The sequence below is a fragment of the Tyto alba genome, unplaced genomic scaffold (genome assembly GCF_018691265.1).
Source record: "Tyto alba isolate M040663 unplaced genomic scaffold, T.alba_DEE_v4.0 Super-Scaffold_16, whole genome shotgun sequence".
NCBI classification, from domain to species: domain Eukaryota; kingdom Metazoa; phylum Chordata; class Aves; order Strigiformes; family Tytonidae; genus Tyto; species Tyto alba.
Genome location: NW_024881278.1, coordinates 22,770,934 through 22,796,032, shown reverse-complemented (window position 1 = coordinate 22,796,032; position 25,099 = coordinate 22,770,934). Strand labels below are relative to the sequence as shown.

The 25,099-nt window shown below is 37.4% G+C and overlaps 1 long non-coding RNA gene across 1 annotated transcript; it reads left to right on the top strand.

The window, feature by feature from the left end:
* On the top strand, window positions 1-24,466 carry LOC116960805. The gene is made up of 3 exons (XR_004406589.2): window positions 1-141; window positions 21,364-21,456; window positions 24,337-24,466. It is a non-coding gene; the product is annotated as an uncharacterized LOC116960805 (long non-coding RNA).
* Window positions 24,467-25,099: the final 633 nt, after the last annotated feature.

Sequence of the window (25,099 nt, the reverse complement as noted above, 5' to 3'; positions counted from 1 at the left end):
AGCTGTGCAGATGGATGAGAAGTAAATGCGTTTCTTTCCCTTTGCAGAAACATGTCTTTGCAGAAGATGACGTGGATAACAGAACGTATTTTGTTGTGCCGACAGCTAAATTATAACACAGTCTATAAATCTCTGCACTGGGTAAGTCAGTTCTTCAGGTACAGTTAGTCAGCTGATGTGCTGAAGACAGGGATTGCATGACTGATTTCCACCCTCTGCTTCTGACGTCTCTCTGGGACTTACTGTGTTTCTTAAGGCTGCATCCACCTAAGACAGGGAAAGAAATAGATCTTGGAGAAATTCTTACTTGCAAGATGTAAAACAATGAAAAATTAGATTTCAAACCATAAAAAAAAAAAAAAAAAAAAAAAAAAAAAAAAATCCAAAGCTGGTAAATTCCTTATTTGCCCAAAGAAACTGTGGAATATCTGGTTAATGCAGCTTTGTTGTGGGGTCCTTGGACTAGCCCTGTTCCTCCTGCTAGGAGTTCAGGTGTCTCTGCACTGTTCTGGCAAGCAGAACCTCAAAGGAGTCCATACAGAAAAATGCAGACATGTTCCTCATTACTCTTTCATGTGTTCATGAGTGCCCTTAATTACTTTAGGTTTCACCTCTTGCCAATCAATAGTTAGAAAACTAGTGCAGGGTAGGATCTGAACAGTGTACTTTTTAAATTACCCATTGAAGTCATCTGACCTTCTGTCCTGCTAATGGGTTTTCATACAATGAAGATTCTCTCATATTTTTTAAGACATTATTCAAAAGCCTGATACTTTTTGTTCAAAACCCCTTTTTTTTTCCCAATAGATGCATTACTTCTCCGTGTCTACAGTTATAATTTGTTCCCTCTATTCTTGGTGTTTACATTGCGAATACTACCAGACTGATGTTTATAGTTCTTTCTCTGAAAGCTCTTAGATGTGCTATAAATGTGTTTATACAGAAAATTAAATAGTAATCTATAACAAAGCATTGCTCACCTCAGAAATTTCCCTAGTTTTCATCATATGGTTCTGGTAATCTGATGCTCAACTGACTGTAGTATTCCATGTAGGATCATATGGGAACTGTATAAAATTGAACTGTTAAAATGTCCAGTCTGCACTATCTCAAGATGCATATGTGCGTGCAACACAAAGTTCTATTGATCTTTGCAGCTGTGTTGCAAGCTGTTGTATAATTGGCTGTCTGCAATCACTCCTAGGTGTCCTTTGTTCTTCGTTCCTTGAGTTTTTTCATCTGATTGTGGACATACGTGAGCATGCCTTCTTCCAGATGGATTCAACTGTTTGTGTAGTCTTCTAGTGGCCATGTCTCTCTTTTTGTTCGGTAGTATCTGTGGAAAGCATGTTTCCACTTCTTCCACATCCTCTAGGAAGAACAATTTTATTATAACACATAAATAATTTGGCTCTCTTTCTCTCCATGCTTTCAGCGAGAGTTTAGCCAAAATGCCTAGGAAAGAGATTCAAATCATGCTGTTTGAGGTATCTATCATGTGGCTGCCAGAAGTGGGTGCCTCAGTATAGACATGTCCTGGAAAGCACTGTCAGTCCACAACATTGATAGGGAGTTTGTAGCCTTTTCATTGTATTAACCAGAGCTTCTCCTGAAGCATTTGTTATTTTCTCAGCCACTGAAGCAACTGTTTCCTTTCTCCATCTTGAAGATAAAATAGTTCCTACTCAAAATGTACTCTAACTGAGATTTGTGCTGCCCTCTCCATTTGTCTGCAATACTGTCCCTGTTCACTGGCTTTACAGGCAGTGAATGCTCTATTTAGAAAGAACACAGTGAGGAATGACCATCAAGAGTCCTGAGAGAAAGATCTTTCCCTGCTGTTGGGTGTGCACAGCCTTCTCAGACCATGTCTGCAATAGTCTTTTCTTCCCCAAATTCCCATTGTTATTACCACCAATTCTGCTTCAGATATGGTGTTAAGCAACAAAGTTCTTTGATTACTGATGATTTTATTATAGCATTTCCAACCTTTTCAGAGCAAGTTGTGACAATATTCGCAGCATCACTATGTTAAAAGTTATTTTTACGTTTTATTATTTTAAATAGGTATTATAAATGTTATATTAGATAATATAATATTTTAATTATTATTATTAAAAAAGTTATATGTCTTCTGTAACATTTTCCTGCCAATAGTAACATGAAGAAGAGGGAGGAATAAAAATATTTAGGAGATTTGGTGTGTCCAACAGTTGAAGTAGCTGTTTTGTTTTTGTTACATCTTTTTGAGATCACATACCCTTGGTTAGAGTTAAAATACTTTGAATGCTACGGCGAGAAGGAGGAGGGGGAGATTTTGGCCAACAATAGATAGGAGATTGCATTGGAATAGATTGGAGATAGTTGTTTCAAGTCTTTCATCTGACAATGCTTGTGCCTCTCCTGCACTGATTACAAGATCATTAGATTATTGAAGAAAAGAATTAGTGAGCTCAATACTAGCCATAAAATTCTCTGTCATGTGTGGAGATTACTCTGTGTTTGTCAGCTCCTACCTCATTAGCTTAAATTGCCAGTTCATTTGTATGAATAATTATTCAGCTTTGAGTTCATTCTCTAATCTTTTGGATGGCACTGTGGTGGGACTGCCACTAGGTAAGAGTACTACTGGAAGGTCTTGGAGTAGATCCAGCCAAAGGTTAAAAAAATGTCTATTACTATCATCCAAAACATTTATTCTTTCATTGCTCATCTTCTCTTCTCAGATGTCATCCTATGAATGCAGTATGACACATCAAAAAACCACAGTGAACCCCTACAACAAATATTTGTTCACAGTAGGTGCATGATTCATGAGGCGTTGTTCTGCCAGCATATGGACATGTTGTTTTTGTCCTGTTTATTATTAACTGCTTGGAATCTTATAAACTTCTCTAATATTGCACTTCTTCAGTATTTATTTTGGAGACTACAGATTTTCCTTTATTTGAGATGCTATAAACAATGTAATTTCATGAATCATTGTGCCATAGGGACTGATATATTTAATGTTTTTAATAGAAGTTGCTGGCATCCATAAGTTGTTTCTCACTAATAGGTGGAGATTTGGAGTGGGTTTTCTTACCGTGGCCTAGAAAAGTCCATGGTATAAGTCTGAGATAGTCCAATCCAAAGTGGATGCCAATCAGTAATGGTAAAATGCATTTCACCTACACTTAATGATCTAAATTTGGCTTCAGATGCACGAGTCATTTACTTTTCCCCTTTTTTTTTTTTTTTTTTTTTTTTTTTTAAACTAACAGGAAAAAACCTGCGTCCAGATGGTCATTCATCTAAACTATGTAAACCACCTAAAATTAAGATGAGATGATTGCTCTCTGATAGTCCCTAATTTTCTCTGTTGAATAGTGTACAGGAATCCTAGATGAGGTTTAGAGGAGGTAGTCAACTTTTACATAGGTAAAAGCAGATGGGATGAATCTTGCCAACAAAGACAGCCATAACATTCAAACAAATGTAAACTCTACTACTTTAAGTATCTTCTCACACTCTAAAATAGAGTGAGATTCAAAGAGAAAGGAATGGACATATATCAAAATGTTTTTTTGGCATACATTTCTGAGAAACATAGAAGGATTTGATGAAAATATGGTCCTGAATGAAAAAGAAGGCTTCTCTACTCAAGTACATACAGAACAGTACCTTATAATTCATTGACTAGCTGCACAAAATCAATGTGATCAACTTAGAATGGGCCAAAAATCTTCTGTTAGCTCTGTATTGCTAGTTTCTGAGTGTGCAGAAGCTTCAGTTTAAAAGACATTCTAGTGACTATCTTCTATTTCAGAAAGCAGGACTGGAACTTTACCAGGGAACGAGCGTTTGCTGTGCTCTCTACTAATGAAAATCCTTGCAGAGAGCCTTAACTGATGGTGCTGAGAAACTGAGTGGAACAAACTGGTGAAAATAGCTACAGTGCTTCCCACCAGTCACCCAGCTTTCCTAAATCCATTGCATATTTTGGCTGTAAGGCAAGTAGTCTGTGTTTTCTGAAATTGAGGTTGGACCTTATGAACACGTTGTAATCAAGTTTTCAAGGTTAGATACTAAAATAAATTCCCTTCTTTCAGTAATAATTTTGAGAACCTGGAGTTCCTATATCTTTATGACTGCTGCTGAAGTCAGCGATACCAGTCAAAAAGTGGTTTATTGCAAAGGGTTAATTGCAGGACTGCTTTTCACTCTGGTTTATATGGTCATGACTCGCGTTCTTACTCATGTCAACATCTAAGTCAGTTGATTTCTGTTTTCCATAGCAGTATTTTAAAAGCATGGGTGGTCTCATTCTCTCCTCACTCTGGATCAATACTGAAGTGACTTCTCTTCGGTAGTACTGTCAAAACGACTAGGCCTAGGTAGATTATTACATGCCTTGTTTAAATTCAGCCTAATTCAAGCATACCAGACAAGTTTTCAAGTATTAGCTAACATGTATTATAACTCTTACAGCTAATCAACAATTTGTTCAAAATGTACTCCAGAACTGGTAGTTAGGACTTGAAGAATTTGTTGGTGCTTTCCAGCATATGCATTAGTTGTGTTTGTCTATTTTCTTTTGCATTGCAAAGCCAACAAAATCTTTAGCAAATTGCTGTTTTGTGTAGATTCATGGGCAATTGGCATTATTTTGCAAAGCGTGTGCAATATAAATGAGTCATTAAGATTTTGAAGTATAATATGCTAGAGGGAGAAAAGAGACCAAATTATATAAACCCTGGCAGCACAAAATATTTTATTTTGATTATGTTACGATATTCAATGACTATAAGCTATACAAATCATAATTTCTGTTCTTTGCTTATGCAGCTGCTGTTTTCACATGTTTCATTCACAATGCTTTTACATGAAGCAGCAAGCTGACACTTGCTGTGCTTTCTATTCATTTTTTCTCAGAGCTCTAGATTGGGATGACACAGTCTATGAACCATGTTTGAATCTCTGAGCTATGTTTGATTTCTGTAGTAGGCATAGGTTCAACATCAGTATAACTCCATGCTTGTTTTATCTGAAAAAATTCAAAGCATTTTAAAAAGAGGTTGGTACCGTTAGCCCTATTTTATAGTTTCAAAAACTGAAGCAGGTCTTCTACAGCCTTGTGTCCTACGGTTAGTTAAGCATTATTTACAGAACTTCACCAGGAACTTACGGAAGCAGGACTCATGAGGTTTTGAAGTGGTTGTAGGATTTGAGGTCTGAGTGACTGTAGGTAGTTCTTGTTATGTTTTGTTTAATTTTTAAGGTATTTCCTATAACTAGGAACTGGAACCTGCAGCACTTGAGTGTTCTTGCTGATTCTTTCATTGACTTGGGAAAATGGTCAAAATTTCTGTGCCTCAGAGAGGTATAAATTAACCTCTTTTAGCTTCACTGCAAGAGTTAACTAATGTTTGGAGTTGCTAGAATAATGTGAAAAGAATATTGATTAAAGCTGATCCTTCTGTGTTTAATAGTATTAATTTTAAGTGTTCCTTTTATTGAAACAAAGTTTTCCTTCCCTGTATACAGCTTGAGGCTTGTTAGACCACAAATTAATAGAATAGAAGTCCTTGTGAGCTTTGTCTATCTAAGAATTGAAGACTGAATTAAAGATAAATGGTACTTGACAACTTTCTCTTCCTTTCTTTCTAGGAATCATAACTTTTAACTCTAAAGGAAACTAATAGGGAGAAATAAACAAACAAAATCCCAGAAATTTAATATAAAATACTTGAGGAAAAAATTAGTCATAAATTTAAGATGATTAAGTTATTTAAAATTTAACTCTGTCTGAAAGAATAATAAAACTTTCTGTTGCTGTTTTAGAAATAAATTTCATATTCTTAATCTTTCATATCCTTTATTTCAACACACATGATGAAATACATTCAGATTTATATACGGATATTTTATCTGTCAATCTATCTAATTGTACTTTGAAGGTTTCTATTGGTACACTTTTCCAGTACCTTGTAAATCATTACTTTAACGTTAAACACATATTTTCCAGATATCCTTACTTCAAGTATCTGTGTTCAACTCTGTTGAAAAAATGGGAATCCTTTGACTGACTGTCATGGATCAAACCTCCCAAAGATATTTTGGCCTAAAATTAATATTTATTAAGACACAATGATATGAATCAAATTTCACTCTTTAAAGAATGAGCTATTTGTTAACTATATTTGCAACTCCACTGGAAACAGAATTATAAGGAAGCACAGTTTAATAGTGTTTAGAGTTTAAGCCTATATTTTGATGAGATATTTCATAAGGGCATTTTATACTAATTCTGACTCTTATTGCAATTTTATTTTTTTTAACTGCTGTTTCTTCTATTTAAATTTTACCAAGGAAGCAGAAATCTGTTATTTACATGCTAAAATATATTGACTAATATTTACACATTCATGTACAGGCATAAAAACCATTGAAGACAGATTGAGAGAGTGAACTGTCCTGCATTATTTCCTCTTTCTACATTCTAATTCTGATACATTAAATAATTACATGCTCTTATCTGTGTGCCTGATTGATCTTAATGATATCAAAGTTGCAGTGTGACTGAAAATTAAATTCCTCATTCAACAAGTCATCCAATAATTATTTTGGTAAAAAGCTACAGAATTTTTCAGAAAAGTATCTCAGAAGATTCCATCAGGAGTAAGCACTTTTTTGGGAGGAAGATTACTCTGAAATTTAGGTCTTTACTCTCAAAATTAGGTCAAAAAAGCTATTCTGTCAATACTGTAATGAGATGAATATACTTTCAATCGTAAATCCAGTGTTTCTTTTGCACTTGCCAAAAAAATAAGGATTTTCCAAATGATGAGCAAGGAAAAACAGCCTGTTTCAGAGGCACAAGAGGGGCAAAACTACATGTGTCCTACTTTATTTTTCTTTTCCTCTGGCAAAAGCCAGTGAAGGGGTTTAGGGAAAAGAATAGTCTCCTTGAGCAGAGATCATTGTGATGGAGGGAGGGAGGGAGAAGAGACTGAAGGAAAGCACAAAGTGCTGCCATTGGAGAGGGCCAAGACAGCTGAATCAGGGTGATACAGACTTTTCATTATCAGTAACAATTACTCCAGCAGGAACAGCATGGGACTTCATGAAATGTTTTTGAACTTGGATTCCTGATAGGAGCGCATTACATAACTTGTGCTTTGTGAATGCTGGCAACTGGCAACCTACAGAAAGACACAGCCAGAAGCAATGCGCTCAGCTGCTTGCTTTTTAAAAAAAGAAAATATATCTGGGCCAAGCATTAAACAGACAAGACTATCTTTACCATCCCCCCTGCCCCCTCCATCAACAGAAGCCTGGTTTTCATCACAGATTAATAAATGAAACCCTTTATCATTTTACTGTGCTTCCCACAGCCTTTTGGTAGGAGTTAACAATGCTCCGAGTCAACATTGCCATGGTGCTTGAAATGTCTTTACATGTTTGTTCACTTGAAAGAGTCATGGTGAGGGATTAGTGGGCTTTAAACCCACCAGTGTGTACAACCTCAGAAACCTTAGGATAGTTTTGATTGCATTTGATTTGACAAAAAAGTGTTGGGGAGCTGTCACTATTGCTTTTGTCTTTTGGTTGTATAATAATGAACTTTTTTAAAAGAGGCCATGTTATATATTCTGCTGTCTCCTGAAGTGATTATTTGTATCATTTACTGTTAAGGAAATATGTCTAAGTGCTGAGGAATTCTAATTAAGCAGGCTCAGCTGGATTGAATAGCTAGAGGATTTCACAATGTCATTTTTAAATTATCGGCGGGCCCAGAAGCCAGGGAAATTCTTGAATTCTGGGATTTTACCATGGTGGACATAGCCACTAAATCTTACTTATTTGTTTTTAAATCAATGAGTTTGTAGACCATGTTATTTCACAATGCCTGTTAGTGGTTGTTCCTCTTTCTTTACTTTCTCTTCCATCTGCCCTAAAAAAGATGCCATGTTAGCCAAAGAAGCAGAACTTCTTCCACATTTCTAAGAGAATTGTTTATAGGACTAAACATCATAGAATTTTCTTGGGTTTGGATGGGTTATGTATGAGGAAAAAAAACCTATTCATTGTCTTTGGAGGCAGAGACGATCCTGCTGAGCCCTCGGAGGGAACCACATTGTAGGTAATTACTGAATTTGTGAAAATTGTAACAGTAAAAGCACGTATCAAATTTTGCTGTAATATATCCTTTTCTGTGTAGTGTGCTCATTGAACAAGTTAAAACTTCTTTGTGTTGTATAACTCTTTAGTTCTCTGTTTATATGGTAAACACTTCTCTGTTTTGCTTTCCAAGGACCATCATTCCCTGCCTGCCTGATCTACTGTTGCTAACAAAAATGAGAGTAATAAACCAGGGAGAAACAGCCTTCTCTGACACTTTGTTTTCACTCTGCTGGGTGAACACATGTGTTTTTCCCTTTGCCTTTTCTCTTTTCTCCTTTTCTCTTCGGGGAAAGGAAACCATTTGTACGCTACACTAAGGAAAAGCGATTGAAAAATGGAAGCCCATACTTTTCTCTTCAGCAAGCGGAGATCTGTTTTCAGTCTGTTTGGTGAAAGGAAGCTTCAGAGCTGTGGGCCAGCTGCCAGGAATGTCTGATTTCCTTTCCACCCACTCCTATGATCCTCCCTTTTGGCAGTGATTACTGATGACCACAGCTGTCATGCTAGGTCATGGTAAGCTGTCAAGCAAGGTAGTACATGAGATGTACAAGGCCCAGTCCTTGATCTGTGCTGAAGAACAGGATCTTAAATTGAATCGTATCAGGCAGTGCGTGAGCGTACCACAGCAAGCAGTGTCTAGCTGATGTCAGCTTGTCATTCTGGTTTCTTGAGAAGGTGGGCAGTCAGGAGGTGCTTCTCTAGCCAACAGAAAGCTTCTTCACAACTTTTCCATAGCTAGTGATATCCCAAAGCCTGGGGAGGGACTGTAATTTAGTCATAATGGATGGTTGTCTAGAACGGGTAAGTCCTTTCAGCCAGCTGAAACTAGAAATAGCATATTGGGTTGCTCTCACCCAGTATGTAAATAATACAAAACTCCATAATCAGTGATCAGGACAATAGTGTTCAGGTGGTTGTGCTGCATGCAGCACTCTGTATGGGTGCCCAACTGTCAACATTATGGATGTGGCTGAAAAGCACCACAGCAAAGACTTCAGAAAATGATGGATACTGTTGTCAGGGACATAGCTTCTATAAATAGGACTTGCACTCTACATAAGGTAATATTTTCTTAAACTTCGCATGTTCAGTGCCAAGTGCATAAATGTCTTCTAAAGAGGTAGTATTTTACTGTTTTATATTGTTATGCTGGCTTCATAATGCACTTTTTGCTGTAGCATCTGTTCCTCTTCTAACAGCATATTAAATAACGTGAGTAAAATCCGTTAGGTGTTTGTTCTGTATGCCTTCCTCTGAAGGGGAAGGCATTTGCAATGGAGTGTTTGTTTTAAAAACATATAAGAACAGGTTGCTTTCTGTTTCCCAGAGAAAAAAAGGTCAACACTTGAGGGACAGAAGGTCATAAATGCTGTGATTGTCCATTGTTTTTGTGGGAATTTATTGCAGCTTTAGGCTGGCACAGCCAAGTAACTTGCCTTCAAAATAACCTCAGGGTATGTGGATGTAGGTGATGCTGATTTCCTTTGGTTCTCATTTAAGATGACAGGATCTGATCCTTGTGGTCTTGCTCCAGCTGGAGAGATGATCACCTTAGCAAGTCCCATATGAAATTCATTTGGTATGATTTACTTCAGAACAGTAAATATCATTTCAGTTCTTTTGCTCTTTGTTCTCACAGAACACCTATGACCTTGTAACAAATCTTACATAAAATTAGATTTGATTTTATTAAGCTCTTACACAAGGTTGGGAGAAAATTCCAGGAACCTTCTGGACAAGAGCCGGTTTCTTTACAGATTCCTCCTTGCCAAACAAGGCAACTAATGACTACTTTCACAAGGCTGGGGAATCCACAGCTACAGCTAAGAGGGATAAAAAAAATGTAATAAATAAACAAGTCCGTCCACAAACCCTTCCTCAGGAAACCAGCATGGGAAACACAGGCATTTAGAATGACAATCCAGCATGTTCTGCCAAAGAGAGACTTTCCAAAACAGCTGTAGAAATGGCTACAGTTTCCTTGAACATCCATTTTAATAGCATTATAGCCTCAACTGTTTATATGTTAATCTAATTGTTTTCATGTTGTCAGCTGTATCTATTGCAATTGTATAAAGTTTTAAACCCACATAAGTAACCCTCAAGAGGGAGTGACAGACTTCAACAAATGCTGCTGTCCATGAACCCAGCTACCTTCCAGCCTCCATTCATTCAGGTACAGTCGGTTTTGAGGCTGTGACAGAAGCTGTTGTTCAATCCCCCTGTGGAATACCACATTTGCTTCATTTGTGCAGAAAGCTTTTCATAACTGTCCCATGTCTGGAGCACTTGGGAATGAATATGCTTCCTCTTGTTGAATAATGTCTGAACTCCCAGTGGAAGAAGAGGTATTTAAATAACCATGTTGCCATGTAGAGTATCTCGTGATTTCAATCCTCAAAGTCCCTGAGCTATCTGAGCACATATTTATAATCAGCCTGGTGAATACTCTCTCTGGCTATTTATCAGCTGTGAGCCTGTGTTTCCATTTTCTAAGTGCAACTCTATAACATAAGGATACAGTATGTCTTGTCATTAGCAGAATTATTTTTTTGGTCTCCAAGAACAGAAAGTTCCCAACATAGCACAAACCTTCTTTGTGTAATATTATATACTTCCTTCTCTTTGCTTTGCTGTCTTGGACTGTGGAACATTATTGCTGAGACAAAATAAGATTTCTGTGACTGGCCCCCACAGTTCTAAAAGTATTTGCAACTGGAAGGACCTGTGTCCTTACTGTTGAAATCTCCTACACTCAAAAAACCCAAACTGACTTTTGGGAGCAGTCTCTGGCCTAAATTAACTCCTGAGCTGTGACTGGGAATTAGCTGTAACCTGGCACTTTCCCAAATGCTAGCTGACCCAGACTAAAACCGTGTCAGGGCTGCTCCACCACTTTAACAGGAAAGGCATTTGACATTGCTTAATCTACCAGTAAACGTGTGGCACTCAGCCATAGATAGACCCATCTGTACTGGTCAAAGGGAGGACTCAAGCCCCTTAAGTGAGACTCAGATGCCTAAATTTCAGTTCAGACTGAGAGTTTGCAAGGCCATCTACAATCATTGTGGTTTCTGAAAGCTCAGAGACACAATTTTGCCAATAAATTCCTTGAGCAGCACTGCCTTTATTCAGAACTAATACCATTTTGGCAAGATTGAGTGTCCTGGCATAGTGAAAGCACCACCAGAAGTCACAAAACAGGCTTCCCCAATTTGACATCTCCTGAAAGGTAGGGTTTGGTAGGTCTGCTCATGGTGACAAGGGTGGTTTGAACACAGAGGCAAGCAGCTGTGGCTGCTTCCACTCAGGAGCATGGATAGTGCTGCTGGTGAAACACTGAGCTGTGTGTTAGAGCTCCCACCCAGATGTTCACCTCAAATAAGAACAACTGAGGCTTATGTGGAAGTATTCTGGGGTTTTCTGCTGAGTGAGGGATATGTGGATTTATGATCCTAAGGGTGCTGTTGGTGTAAGGTCTTGCTTGCCGCTTTCCTGCAGAAGTCTTCCGTCCTCTGTGCTATAGCTTAAGGTGAATGGTGGTATTAATACTGGCTACTTAAAACAAGAGTGATCTTGATCTAGTCACCCACATCCAAAAGGATGTGTGAGGCCTCTGAATACAGGAGGGGTTGATGAGTAATTCCTATCATCAGCAATGAATTTAAAGAAGCTCTGTAATGTAGAGAAACAAGGGTTTCCAGTCACACTTTTCCATTTGGCGTTTTGTTCAGCAGCTTGACTGACTGAGGCCTCTGGCTGCTGGGAATTCTATTGCCGTGCATGTAAGTGCTTTGTGATTGCACAGGAGTTGCTACCTGGGCTGAGACTGCACAGCCTGCTCTGGGAGCTGGGCCCCTGCAGCAGAAGTGAATGTAACATCACCATATGAGTCCCACTGAAGATGCAAGCAGGATTGACCCAAGGAAATTGAAGGCGGGTCTCTGGTGTCCTCAAGTAATGCCTTGACCATGCAGCTGTCTGTCTGCTCCAAGGTAGATCATGTTGCTGCAAATAAAAAGTGATGCTTTGAAGTGAAGATGTTCTCGTCCATCTCAGCAGAACTTGTGCTAGCAAACAAGGAAATTCCTGAAAAAATGTTGCAAAAAGACCTTTACGTTCTCCATCTATCACTTCTGCATGAGAATATACGCCTTGCAGCACTTCTCTGTGTTTTACTTGTCTGTCAGTCTTGCCCTTATCTGAGAAATATTTGCACCTCATATTTTCTACCTGAGTGTCCATCAAGCAACTGCTTCAAGACAGACTTTGGACTAAGAATGCTCCGTTGATCAAAACTTATATACTGTTGATACCAGTAACTCTGTAGGGTATCAGAGAATATTGAATGCCCACTTTTTAAAGGCTGTAAACTGGCTTATGTTGAATAACCAGAAATAAGAATCAATACTCAGTTTTGAAAGTTTAGATTTAAAGTTGTAAAATAAATGTTCCCACTTCCAGCACAATATTTCATGTGCGTGTTAAGGAGGGAGTGTTAATTAAAAAACTGTGTATAAGAATGACATATTTTGATAACAGGTTGCGAAATGTGGATTGACTCAGGTATTTTTAGAACCTGCTAAAACACTAAAGAAAAAACTTATTATAAGTGTATAAAATTCTACTTCCTTGATATCTAAATAGACATTCAACTAAAGTTAAATGGGTGTAAATTTCTGTTTAGGCCTGCTTCAGTAGTTTGACAGACACCTGAGGTAGGATGTGAACCAGATTTATCAGAAAACCGCTTAACACTTTGTGAAAATAAGTCTTTCCACTAGAGCTAAAAACTGGATTTCTCACAAAGGAGACATCAGTCATGAAGTTTTATTTGTTTGAGTGCCCTCCAGAGACCAGGCAGATCTAATCTGCGAGGAGAGCTGCTGAATCAGTTTGCTGCGGGAAGGCGTCAAAGGCCAGCCAAGGAAATCTTTGACCTTCACTTTGCTGCTGACCATCACTTGGGTTTTCCTGCCTGGAAGAGAGGTTGTGGGCTGGTGTAGCTGGGGAGGAAACAGAGACCAGAACCATTGACCTCAATCTAAACACAATACAGAAAAAGACAATAAACTCCAGGAGGGAAAACACAAGAGTGATTTACCTAGGAGGAAGTGAGAATATTAAATTCTTTCAAGTAACTTCAGGAGGTGTAATAGAGGAAATCCATTGAAAATACACAGAGAAGACAGCTGTCTCTAGCCAGTGAGTCCTGTGACACACAGAAGTGTTGGATATCTACTATATAACTCATATTTTACAAATGATTAAATCTGTGAATGCCATGGGATTATTGCAGTTGTGCATTTGTATTGCTCTTCTGCATCTGGAATTGCAGAAAGGTAATAAACTGCAATAAATTCATCTTAATCTATCTCTTCATCTGAATATACATTTAATGTGGCAAAATTGTCAGCTGACTTGTCCAGTGTTGACAAATATTTTTAATGTGAATCACAGTGATGTGTGATGAAGTTCCTCTCCTTGAAGGTCTGCTTTACCCTTTTTACCTAACACTGCTTATTCTCCCTCTCCCTCATCTCTTCTCTCTCTTCCTCCATATATCAAAAAATACGTTGTTTAATACAAAGAAGACCTAGAGCTATATGAATTGCCAAAAACATGGTAATATTCGGGTTTTTCCTTTTCAGCAGAGCTTGTGCAAGTGTGTCACCTTGGCTTTGGGTATTCGCAAGACTTCTGCTTATTCTTACTTGAGAGTGAGAAGACATTTGTACAGTCAAGCCTCTTTTTGAAAAACATGGGAAAGTGTCTGGAAAGACTGTTTGTAGCAGCGAACAGATTATTCTTTGATTTTATTCATTATAGTATTATACTATGTTGGCTTTGGTTTCCATGTACCACAAATGTATATTATATCCTTATCATATCCTTAGGTTCTCGGACACAGAGATCAATTAACATATGTCAAGGATAAGTCTTTAACTCTGCCTGCCTGACTGACAGTACCTACCCATGTGGAGGAGACAAAGCACCAGAATTTAGGTCTCTTAAAGGAATTGTGTCCTGTCAGATGATGATGATTAAATAATGGAAAGTAAGCTCTTTCTGTCCAGTCTCTTGAGTTTAATATTTTTATAAGTCTTAACCCAGACTAAATCTTCATGCATTTTGAGCATGGAAAAATACAGAACTTCTGTCCTTTATGAAGTACACATATATTAAAAAGGAAGCTAGAAAACCATCTTTAGAGTAATTCCTTCTATAAGAAAGAGACAAAAAGAAACAACTTGTCCTCCCTCCCCCCAGCAAGATAAACCTTACCAGCACTATTCCATAATGAAAGTGAAAATAAATTTTACTCCTTTCTCCTAATTGATACCATATTGCCAGGTAATTGCAATCCTTTTTGTATGCATGCTTAGGACATTGTGCTATGTTCAGTGCCATGAAAGAAAATCCAGTAAAATTCTATTTTGCAATGTTGAAAGCAGTTGTTCTTGTTTCAAGGAAATTAATAAATTTGTTCAAGTTGACCATTACAACTAAGTGTGCCCAAGTACAAGGCACACTAAGTAAAACAGTGCAGTTGTAAGATTCTTCATTTTCTGCCCAAAGAACCCTGGGAAAAAGTGTCTCCAGAATGTACCATGTAGCATATGGGTAAAGGAAGAACATACCAACTTCTTACTATCAGCATGTCTTATCATTCCATACTTTGGCACATCTTTTCTTCATTCCCTGTACTAATATTGTAAGTGACTGAATGCATGGAAATATATCTTACCATATCAACGTTTCCTTGATGTTAACTATGTCAAGCAAAGACATTTTAAAATAAGGAACTGAGAACAGCTTTGAAAAACATTCATTGCTAGATTTAACTCTCTGTTGACTGGCCAAGAATGAAGGAGGGGTTTAACATTTTGTTTATTGCTTGTTCATTCTGTATGGTTAAGGCTATGTGATGTGTTTGGGTGGCCTAGTTCTCATTCCTGTAATTAAAAGAATTCCCAAGTGCAGGAGTACTTATGCAAAAGCAGCAGAATTAGATCAGTGGAGGAGATTTTATTTATGTGAACTATTGTCTCTCATGTATTTTATCTGCAATCCTCTTAATTTAGGAAGATCTAGATATTAAATGCATAGAAATTTTGTGACAAGTGCTTTAGATTCAGGTTCACTATGGATTTCATTTCACTAAGTGGTTTACAGCCCTCCAAATGTCTTTAGAGTTGAAGTAGTCTGTTGGTGCCCATCAGGTTCGTGGAGTCTAGTAAGTGGTTAAACCTAACTTTGTAAAAGTAACCATGTCCAGTGTGCTGGTCTGACCAATTTAAAAGTCTTTGGAAAGTTCTATATTATTTCTTCAGAGAATATGAATTTATTTTTCATCTATGTGAGTTATCTTGATTCTGAGTCCTCATGCAAATGAACACCAACTAATAGGATTACTTCTGTAATTGCAAGGTAACATAATAAATAGGGGTGAGAAATTTCTAAAGCTTTTTGCATTCTGGTTCACAGGCCTGTAGTGTTGAATTTTTCTTGTGCCACTCTGGCAGCATTTACTATCTAAGGAAGTCTGCATCAGCTAATGACAGATTTAGCTGTAGCAGTGTGGCAGATCTGTGATTATATACTGTAGCTGGAGAATCATCATGGATACAACTCTGGACCTATACCTAACTGTAGACACAGCACCTGTGGCACCTCAGTGATATGTGCTTGAGCAGGAGGAATGTATGCCGTGGATCTTTGGAAAGGTCATGTTCCAGCAGATTGTGTGCCCTACAGTAAGATCCAGGTGGATATGGGGAGAACGTATTGTTGGAAGTCTGTCTTAGGAAAAAACACTGATCAATATACCAAAGAAAATACTGTATGCTGTCAATTGCCATCTACTTCCAGTAAGAAATGAAAAAGTAGAGCTACATGCCAAGTCTCTTGGTCATCTTCTGTGTTTGTCTTTCACACTGTGATGGTAGAAACACATAACCTTAATATGTATCTTGTATAGGCTCAACCTGCTCTGTATTTCAAATGGTGAATGAAGAATTATGTTACAGGCAAATTCTGAAGAAGATAAAAGCAAAACCAGCAAACACTAGAGGAAAACCCTAGAAAACTCTAGAAAAACTAGGGGTGGATGATTTCATGCTACAGGGCTGAGAAGCTAACGCAGATGCACAGCTGGAGTGGCAGGCCAGGTACTGTGTGCATGACCAGTGCTTCCAACGTTGTTTCATCCTTCTTAAAACTACTGACACTGCTGAAGAAACTGTGTAGAGTACCTTCAGCTTTATTTCGATTGTTATAACTTTCTTCTTCTAGATAATCTAAAATCAAATACCCTGTGGATTCAGATACAAGAGCTCAAATTGTAAATCAATCCTAGCTGTGCATGTAAATGAAACCTCCTTGTAAATCGAACATCCCACTGCCACAGAGCAGCACTGTGGCACTGACACTTGCTGTGGGATGTTTGGTCTGCTAACAGACTGGAGCAGGACAGGGAATATGTGAGGACGTATTGGAATACATCTGAAGAGTAGTGACTTATAAACACTTCCAATAAATAATAAATGCCCAAGGTAATATTCTTTCTAATGAACATTTTAATGGTTTCTTTTCCCCAGTAGGGGACTCTCAGACTTCTTAATAGAGGCACAGAATGAACTTTTTGTGCCATGGCTGTCTCCATCACCTTTTGTTTTCTTCTCACCTGTCCCTTATTGCTGGCTGCCACTGCTTCACTCTGTCTGCAGCTGTGAGGGCAAAGTTTACAGTGTCTTCAAAACCTGCTGTTTGTTTTATTTGGTTGGAGCAAAGCTTGATGAGATACAAAGCAAAGTGGAATGCCCCAAGCAGCAGGGAGAACATTTCTGCGACTCAGCCTGCTCCCTACACCAGGCATGAACTGGGAACAGAAGAACCAGGGCTGTTTCTGCACTGTTACAGACTGTCATGGTGGCATGATGAAGATTAGCTGGATAAGCTTTTTAAACTATCATCCAAGACAAACTTCAGACATTTTTACATGAAAGCAATGTATCCCCAGGGCATCCACGCTCTCTACCTAGCTCATCTTTGTCAATAGATTATTTACTAGATGCAAATTTCTTTCTTTTTTCTTATTTTTTTCCTAAAATTTCCAGAGGCACCCTGCATGATAGAAAACAACTTCATGTTCTGCCTTTCTGATCTATCAAATTCCGTAATATCAGAAAACATGAACAGTAGTTTTCTATCAAAGTTCTTTGTGTTAAAATTCAGTCATGCTGGGATATTATGCCTAGCCACCTTTAAATGGTTAAGAACTGTATTTTTAACTGGAGTTAGAATGTTTCCTAAAGGAACCTACAGTCTGGGATGGAGTCCAGATGTAAATTTGAGATGGCTAAAATGGAAAGTCCTGATTTTTTATTAGGCGTGCCATTCAGAGTGCAAAATGAAGTGTGAGCAAAGAAAGCATGTTGGCATGGAAACAGAAAGTATTATTTAATGCAACAGGTTTTGATTCTGACCCGAGAAAGAAACTATTTGTCCTGAGAGTCTGCTTGTTGCCCATAAAATTTTTAAAAGGTAGCAACTCGTCTTCACTAAAGGCCAGCAACTGGAGAGACGGATACCTCAGAGATCTTTGGCCAACAAAAAAAATCTAATTATTCTAATGGTCGTTGTTCTGGCATAGATGTGCAAAAAGGAATTGCTTCAATAATGCATCTATTGCTCACATGATAACCACTTGCAGGTAACCTTTTAAACACATTCTGTTATTTTTAGTAAGGTATGTGATGTTTGTAGAACTGTAAGACATAGTGAGACTAAGTACTTTGCAGAAAAATACACACATTGTCAATTACCAATATTAAAATTTAGGGTTTAAAAACTGTCTCTCAAATTTATGACAAATCCACAATTACATCCTCACTACTTGTTACAACCATTCAACTGAAGAGACTGAGAGAAGAAACGAGTATAGGAAAGCAAGCTGTCTTCTAGATAGGTTTATTAAGGCTAGAACTAATGGCCAATAGCTTAAACTGCACATCTGATGCCAAGTATTTAGCTTTGAAGGACATGCTCATTTTCCTTTCAAGATTAGCTGCTCTGGATTCCTGAGAGTGGATCTGGCTGCATAGCCACATTCAAAACATTTGACTTTCTAATTCCATCTGCTGCCATCTCATCTGCCTCCATGGGAAGAAGCAAATTTACAGCAGCGAAAGAAAGAATGAACCACTTTCCATTTTTTTTTACTTACAGGAAGAAATAAGAAGTACCTCAAATCTTAAGAGTAACTTTAATCTTCCAGAATTTGCAATTCACCCTCTGGACTAAAGATGCTTGAAGAAGTTTGGCTAAGGGTAAAAGTATAATCATCCAGAATGAACAAAAGATTCTAGACGTGACTCAGAGACTCACCATGGAGAAGACTTGGGTCACCCCACCGGAAGGCAGGCAAAATGTAGGCATCTGTGTGCACTTTGTGACCTGAGGATCCTTGTATTGTTTTCACTTCATTGTTTGCAAGTGTCTTCATAGAACAAAGAGCAAAGGGATCTGTGCTTACAAACTGCATGTGCACTGAAGGCAATAAAATCTTCTACTGTGTAGATGCCTGTGAAGTAAAGATTTTCTAGTCTTCTGACATGCCATGCCATGCTCTCACTGTAGCTAAATTTGAATAGTTCAAACCATACGTAGAAACCAAAGTGTAGCCTTCTTATTGTTCAAGACTTGTCTGACCCATTCATAGCTCTTTCTACAGTGGAAAAAAAAAATCATTATGAAATAGACAGGACTCGAGTTTAGTGCATTTCTGTCACTGTGACTGGTGGTTGTATTTGGAATATGCATCCTAGTTAATATAGGCTTATTCTGGCCTAAATTCACAGTCATTTGTCTATATATTTAATATTTTCTGTTATTTAAAAAGAAAGGTGCTTAACATGCTCCAGTGTGGCAGAAAGCTTCCAACAGAGGTACACTTAAAATGCATATTATTTGTTTCATATCCTGTTGAGAGAAGGAAGAACATGAGGTGGGGCTGCAAGCTGTGAATTTCAATGTCTTTTGATGCAGCATGGGTGAAATGCATGTCATGATCTGAAGTCCTCTCTTATGTGTTTCTTCCTTTTCTGCTCTTGCTGAATATTTTGAAATATTCTCCTGTTAATGAAACTTTGTTTTCAGAAGCATGCATATGTGAAATTTTGCTGTTTAAGAATGTCACTTAGATCCTCTCCCATTGCTTGCTGAAATCAATGGGAAGATCCCCATTTCATCAGTCTCTTGGAAAGATCTTCGTAGTTCTGATATTTTTCTAATTGCTGCATTATTTCTTGTTACAAGTATTTGGAATATAGCAAGAACCAGTGGTACCTATACTGGGAAATAATGTTGTCTATCACATGCACTGTAAATTGCTGCCCACTTAAAATACATTAGATGGACACTACCTTTGGCTTCATCACAGTGGGATGCAGCACAGGAATGTGGTGACTTAACAATGCATGATGAAAATACTGAAAAGATAATATTCTGTTATTCTATTTAAAGTATACCTTGTAGCACTTCCTTTGGAGGAACTGAGAAGTAATTATCATCATACCACCATTTCCTCAGAGTGACTAGATTAACAACAGGTTATAGGGGTCCAGAGCTGGGGAATTTAAGCCTTGTTACCATTTATAGTTTCTCTCTGTTCTATAATATGCTTTCCCATTAGCTGAAAGTGCCATTTCAGGAAATTGCCTTCAAGGGTTGGTCTGATGTGAGGTGGGGGAGAGGGGAGAAAGCAATTACCCTATTTCACTATAGATGTAGTAGCAGTTATTTAGTAAGAAACAGGTAGGCAATTTTCTTATCTTCCAGTTCTTCATTTATTGTTCAGTAGGATGGCATCTTCAGGAAGTTCACACAGGCCACTGTATCTCATCCTTTTACAGGTAGTTGGTAATAGGGTAAAAAATAAGTCACTTAGTTGCAATATTCTAGTTTTGTTTGTTGATAAATTTTATTAGACAGAGACTGGAATATTATTTTTATTGATATTTATTAATCATAGGTAAATGGAAAGATATTTGCCTCTTATTCTCAGGACTGGCAATTGTCCTGAGATTATTTTCCTTTTGTGCCATGCTGTTCCTGACAGGACAACTCCTGCTCTGGAGCAGAACAATTGACATTTCTGAAGGCCGTGTGTAACTTGAACATTTCTTAAAGCCCTTAGTAGTTTTGATTTGTGGTTTGAGAGATTTACTGTCTCCTGTTCCATGTTTATTGAATTTAAAAACTCATACATGTCCAGTAAAACAATACCTCAGGTGGATGTGTTTGGTCTCAGACTCCAGACTCAAGTATATTTTCTCTTGCTCTGTTTTGTTTTTTTTTTTTTTTTTTGGGGGGGGGGGGGTGGGGGGTGGGGGTGGTGGGTGGTGGATTTTTTGTTTTGTTTTGTGTTTTTTTGTTTTTGTGGGTTTTTTTGTTTGATTGGGTTTTTTTAATCTTCTCCTGCTCCTGCAAATTCAGGAAGAAAAGGTTAAATTTTTCACATAATGTACTTCTAATCCTCAATGAATGAGATTACTGGGGGAAAGATATCTAGCCACTGAAACTCTGGATAAATTTGCAAGGAGAGAACCTTATAAATATCTAATTCCTTGCAGAAACATCATAAAGTAACACCAGAAGTGAAAGGCCAGCAAAGGCTTAATGTGCTATATATGAATGCCAAGATTATTTTTTCACTGAACTATTTAATGTAAACATGGAATAACTAAATTTTAAATGAGATTAACTGAGAAAAAAATTGTACGTAAACAATTTGTGGAATTCTACTTTCCAACTTTATTTAACATACTTTCAAAAGTTAAGATGTTCTTCCAGCAATAAATTTTGCACAGTCTTCTGTGAACAGGAAACTTCAGTAATGTCCTTGATCAAATAGAACTGATTCTTGGAAAAAATGATCTACAAATTGATTTTTATTCTCATATGACTCATTATGAACAGTTAATTTTTACGTTTCCTCCTGCCCTTTACTCCCTTAATACAGACAAACCCCATGCCTAGACATAGAGTAACTATAGTGACTGATGTTATGATTAGTAGGGTTTTTGTTTTTATTGTTATGGACAGAGTTGAAGCAAGAGTTGTTTGCTTTGGTATAATGTGCATTTGTATTCTATTTTGCAAAAAGTCTAACAATTCAATGTCTTTATTTTCAAGGGTAATTCTACTGGAGTCTTACACCTGCATGCCTCCTGGTCTTCCACATCAGATAAAAAGTAGATCACCTATTTTAGTAGTAAATCTGGTCAGGTATGTTGTGCCACTTCATTTTTAACTGGATTTTAATTGGACAGATGTGTATTTAGATAGTCTGTATCATCTGACTGATGAACAAAACATGTATTCCTCCAAAGAGACCATGTATCTTCTGCACCTTTTCCATCTCATTTATGCACATCTATAGGTAGTGATGTGTATTCAAAAGACATTGATATGAAAATGATGACAACAGATTTTTTTATAATCAGAACAGGGTATGACTGGAGCAAATCAAGAATGCTTCAAAGACTGTGTGCCAGACCTCCTTGACAAGAGCAGGTGGTTGAAGAGTCAACAACATGACATAAGTGCTTTGAGTGTGAATTCGAATGAGCATAATTGATTCACTACCACATGATATCCATATACTTTGTGGGGGCCTTTTTTTCCAATTAATGTTGCATTGAGACACAAATCAGCATAGAGGGATGTTTCTACTAGTGCTGATCAATGAGATACATCATTTATGTGTGAGATTCATGGTTCTATACTTAAGATCTCTTACAGATGCTTCTCTCTTTAATAGTGAACATTTGAAGAATATGTTTTGATGAAAAAGAATTCAAAAGTCCTCTTGATTTTTTGCATAAAATTAATTTGCATAGTATTACATTCTGGTACTTGATTGTCAGTTTCACACTCGATGACAAAATCACCAAAATCTCTCAGAGAAAATTGTGCTGTGGATATCCTAAACAATCATAAGCAACTGGAACACAGCATGGAGAGACGGAATAGCTAATAATTTGTCAAGGGCAAATTACGACAAAGCAAACTAAATTCCTTCCACGATGAGGTAACAGGTCTACAGATACAGGGGACAAACTAAATCTCCTGCACCTATGTTACTGACGGAACTACAATAAGGCACTCTCTGGGATAATATTCTCATCAGAAAACTAAGGAAACATCATCTTGAGAGCAAAGCTGAATGAAAAGTGAAGCAGAATAATTACCTAATTTTATTGTTTAATTGAAATATACTGAGAAGTTTCTAGAGGGAGTTGTTCTTGATTAAGTATTGTTAAATATTTTCATGAATTATGTGAATGAGGAAATAATATTATATGCAGTAAATTTGCATATGACAGGAGATGGGAGGTTTCTGAAGATGTGGAAAGCAGAATTAGAATCCCAAATGATCTTGACAAATTGGAGAGATCATAGAAAAGAAATAAGATTATTTTCAGTAGGGACTGAAATGCAAAGTGCTAGGCAGAAATAATCGCACAAATACAGGATGGGGTAATAAAATAAACAGCAGTTCTCTGGAAAAGATCTGGGAATTAAAGTGAATCAAATTAAACACAAGTTGATGAATTATTAAAAAGCTAAGGGATCAGTTAGTATGTACTTGAAAACCAGAATGCAGCCTGCTGAAGTAATCTAGTATTTTATAGTGGTAAGGACTCAACTTGGAGCACTATAACCAAAGAGAACTTGAAAAAATTGAAGTTATTAAGCACTCAAGAAGAAGACTGAAGGGTCAGGGCAATAATTAAGATGTAAAAAACCTCACTGTTGTAAAGAGGAAAGGAGTAATATGTCCTTTTTGTTCATGGCAGACATAATAAGAAATAACAAGCTAAATTACACCAGATGAGAGTCAGAATAGTTATTAGGAAAATCTTTCTAAACATAAACATAGCAAAGCCTGGGGAGGTGGTGAAGTCACCATCATTAAGAACATACATCTGTCACAAGTGACATGAATATTGATTCTGCCTTGAGGACAAACCAGATGACCTTTTAAAGTCCTTTCCAACTCTAATTCCTATAATTTTATATTAAGACAGGAAAAGATTTTGAAACTCTGTGTATCTTGAATAACACCTAATTCCACAAGGAGATTTATTGAGTCACAAGAAAAATTCTTAGTCAACAAAAGCAATTTTTACCAACATGCAAGAACTGGATTTGGTGAAGTTATTGCTTAGCATTCTTGCCACGTGAATTCTATTTTTAAACTTATATTGACTTATACCTGGAAGTATTTTAAGATTAGGATCTTAGGTTAGTACAAGTATAATAAAATAAATTCTTAAGTAATTTGATCTACTTAGGCAATAAGGGTTGAGTATTCAGTAAAATTAATTCTTTCTCAGTGGCCCTTGGACAGTTTTGGGAAAAAAAGGTGACCAACTCATGCCACCTTTATGTATATTTCTGCTGTTTTGGGCTGCAGCTGTCTCAGGAGCTCTTGGCTGTAAGAGACCCACACAGAGCACTATGTCAATAACCTGAACATCAACATCACTCCCAGCAGAATGGAGAAATGAGTTGCATAAAGTCAGCGCACTGACTTTTTATCACCTGGGCTTTTTCTTCAGTTATTTCTCCAAGACATCTTTTGTGCAAGGTGTATGGAGTGACCAAAGGGCCAGGGGATGAAATGTATCAATTTCATTCCTGTGTCTATCCACAGTTCTCTCTTTTGATAGAACTTGATGTTCTGAAGCGTTACCTGAGCACTGCTCTCAGTCTGTTTTTTTTTTAGGCTGGTGATGAAATGCTTAAAGGATGTAGTGATGCAGAAATATCTGCCCTATCTAAAGAGTGTACATATATTTCTGAATATTTAGAGAAGCTTGTGAAACTTTTTGTACCTTTCTGCTCCCTGAAGTCTGTGATAACTCTTTTGTATGCTGCTTCCTTCCAGCTTTATGTACTGCATGGTACCAAATTACTGCAGCAGAGATTGAGAAACCTCTGTTTAGCAGGTCTGGTTTATGGTTATGCTAAAAATAGAAGTGAACTGTGTAACTCATTTCAAGAACAATTTCTTCACTGAGATCACAGGATCATTTAAAGCTGTCCAAACACTTAGGGTAAGCGTCCAGATAGTTTGGATTTTTTTTTTTTTTTTTTCAGGAAATTTGGACGTGGGACAGCTTACTCACTGTAGATGATTCATGTCTTTATGTCCTAGTTTGAAGTGGTTCACCACACCATGGTCACAACTCCAGAAGTGTCAGATGATCATCAGACATCACTCCTGCCAGTAAGACTGATTGATTTTTCCAGCTTTCTAGAGTTTCCATAACTTTCTAACCTCTCCTCCAAACCCAAACAATTTAGGTTCAAGAACAAGCATTAGGAAACCATTTACAAAATAATTAATACACTAAATTCCCCAGTAGACAAAGCTCTTAAAGCCAGAGTTCTGGGGACCCAAATGCAGAGATACTACCCTTCTCATGGACTTTTAAAGCACTTTTCCATGTTTCCTTGCAAAGGTTTTATCTTTTCCAGTTTTAAATCTTTTTGTCTAGACAGCAGTAAGTAACTGGCATACCTTTCAGTCAAGAATGGTATGGTTAAGTCTTTCAGATAAATATAACTGGATATTTAAATACAAAAATAAATGTCTAAAGCTCTACTTATTAGTAGCATCTGTCTCGTGCTTGATGTGTACTTCTCAGAAATATTCTAATACCTACAGAGGCTATATTTAAGCAACCTTGGTTCTGCTTTGGTGATCACATGTCGTGCGCTGCCTATATTGTTGATTTTGTTGCTAAGCCCCACTGTGAGTTTTAGTTTCCAGTGTTTCAGGTTACATGTTTAAACCCGGCCTTCCAACTGTTTCACACTATCCTGTGTGTCCCCATCTACTAAAGCTGATACTCTGGAG